This window comes from Dipodomys spectabilis, unplaced genomic scaffold (genome assembly GCF_019054845.1).
Source record: "Dipodomys spectabilis isolate Male_0828 unplaced genomic scaffold, ASM1905484v1 ptg000149l, whole genome shotgun sequence".
In the NCBI taxonomy this organism is placed as follows: domain Eukaryota; kingdom Metazoa; phylum Chordata; class Mammalia; order Rodentia; family Heteromyidae; genus Dipodomys; species Dipodomys spectabilis.
In genome coordinates this window covers 1145001-1147795 of record NW_024870826.1, presented here as the reverse complement: position 1 = coordinate 1147795, position 2795 = coordinate 1145001, and positions in this window count along the sequence as shown.

Sequence of the window (2795 nt, the reverse complement as noted above, 5' to 3'; positions counted from 1 at the left end):
TCTGATTTCTTAACATGGTATTTCCAATGTTTTGAATTTATAAGTTAACTATCCAATGTTCATTATTGCTGCTTTCTCTGAGAAGGATTTTCTTTCCTCATCTTCTCCTCTAGTCACAGGTTTTAAGCCAAAAGTGAGAAATGAGTGTCACAGGATTGAGCAGCAAATGTCCACAGGACATTCCAGTTCTGACACTTAGCATTGAGCTGCAATGAATTTACTTTCTCAGGTTGAGAAGACCAAAAGCTGGAGCTATCCTTATACTGTCTGCATTGCTCCTTTTGCCTATAAAATAATCTAATACTTATGAGTGTTGTGTGTTTACAATCTTAAGTATTTAAAACACTAGAAGCATCTTCATGTTTCTGTTTTTCTCTAGTACCTCTTGAGATTTAGATAAAGGGCTTGTGTGGAGTGACTTCTCGGTGAATCCCTGAGGAAAGCTTCTTGAAGCCTCTTCGAGAGATCACCATTCAAAGACAGCCCTACCAGGAAAGTCTCTGAGACTCTTATCTTCAATAAACCACCAGAAAACCAGAAGTGGAGCAGTGGCCCAGAGGGTAAGAGCTCCAGCTTTGAGACAGAAAGCTGAGCAGGAGACACAACCCAGACCAGGCAGGAAAGCCTGGGGAAGTGATGTCAAATTAACGACTGCATGGCTGGAAGTGGAGCTGTGGCAGTGGGAAAGCCTCATCCTTGGACAAAACAGCTGAGGAATGCATTGAGCCCTGAGTTTAAGTCAAGGGATGGCCACAAAAATATTTTCAAAAAGAGAAGACAAGTTTATGTATCAGTGCCCTACCTACTTATGAGTGTATGTTACCTCCCTGTGTGCAAAAAGACCGTATGCAATGCTTCTCCTTTTTATTTTACTGGTTTATGTTTCAGAATTGGTCATTGCACATACTGCATCATTCTCTTCATTTCAGGCCCATGGCTTTTCTCTTTCAGAGTTCCAGGCCTGTGTCCTTATATGATGCACACTGAAGCTCTCAGAAGTCTTTATTTACATTTTATTATGAGGCCAAGGCAAGAAGAGTCACAAATCAGGCAGGAGAAGTGAAGGTCAGGTTTTGTAGAAGTAACCAGTATTCAGAAAATTAAACTTGGGGATGTAAAATGGTAGCATAATTATGTAAAAACTATAATTAAGGAAAAGATGAGGGGGCTGGGAATGTGGATTACTGAGACAGTGCTTGCCTAGCATGCAAGAAGCCCTGGGTACAATTCCTTGGTAGCACATATACAGAAAAAGCCAGAATTGGTGCTGTGGCTAGACCTGGCAAAGAGATACCTTGGTAGGTAGGTAGGTAGGTAGGTAGACAGACAGACAGACAGATAGAGATAGAGATAGATAGATAGATAGATAGATAGATAGATAGATAGATAGATAGATAGATAGATAGATAGATAGATAGATAGATAGATAGATAGATAGATAGATAGATAGATAGATAGATAAGTGATAGATGAATCTGGTCTTGGATGCCAGGAGGAAAGAAGGGAACAATTCCCAGACTTGTGGCCTTCTATAGTGTGCCAGGCCACCAGCATCGACATCCCACAACCAAAGAGCAAGAAGACAGTCTCTTTCCCACTTCTCAGGCAGCCAAGGGCTCCAGGGCCAAGAGGGCAGAGCCAGGTTCCAACTAAGGTGTTTAACGCCCCTGCCTCTAGTTGGGGTGGGTATTAGCATTAATGATATGGAGAATGAAGGGAGGAGAAAGGCCTGCCAGAGGAAGAAAGGCCTTCAAATCTAACAGATGGAGAGCCTAAAACCCACTCCGGAAGACCAGAGAACAGGATTTTTCTACTCTTTTCCTCCCCTCTCCCTCACTAAACTGACTCTCTATTGTTAACCTAAAGATAGCCTGAGGCTGCCTTTACCTGAGGGAGGAAGTTTAATTTGTCATTTTTTGAAGAGGCTGAGAAAAGCCTTACCCTGGTATAACTCTAACAAATGTTTCAAGTTTCCCCACATTACTGGCTGTGCCTGGAATGAATTAAGTGGTTTTGCAGCTCACTTCCCTGTTGAGTGTGTACATTCTGTTTCCTAATCCTCCAGGTCTGGTCTCTGCACCTGGCCTGGCTTTTGAAACTGTTTTCTGTCCTTCAATTACAGTGTTACACTGGAGTCCTTCCTGCAAATAGTGCGAGGGCTTGGATCCTGAGAACTTAATTTGAACCCAGAATGGGTCAATAATGTTTCTTTCCTGCTTCTATAGCTTAAGAACTCTAACAACATTTGAGTGCAAGTAACTTCTCATCACCAAGGGAAACACAAGAAGCTCTTGATATCTGACGTTTCAGAAGTGGAAGTCAGAGTGCCATAGACTTTCCTGCCTTAGCTGGCTTCACCTTGTGATCCTGAGACCTCAGCCTCCTAAGCTAGGGTGATGGGCGTGAGCTACTGGTGCTCTGCTAGGTTCATAACTGTAATGATATTGACAATACAAATCAACTGCTTATCACATAGGGCTTGGGAAGCATATTAACCCTTTCAACACTGGACCTTTCAGAACCCTGTAGGACACTAGGTTATAATTCTAGAGTCTGAGAGGATGGGCATATGGATCTACTACATTTAAACCTGGAGCTCTGACTCCAATTCTGGTGTATATCAGCATTCATTTCCCAGAGAATGTTCTCCTAATTAGAAAATAGGAAAAGTACTTTGATTAACCCTCATTTTTTTTCCAGTTGTGTGTCTCGAACTCAAGCCTGGGCACTGTCCCTGAGCCCTTCAGCTCAAGGTGAACCCTCTAGCACTAGAGCCACAGCACCAGGTGGGGTCT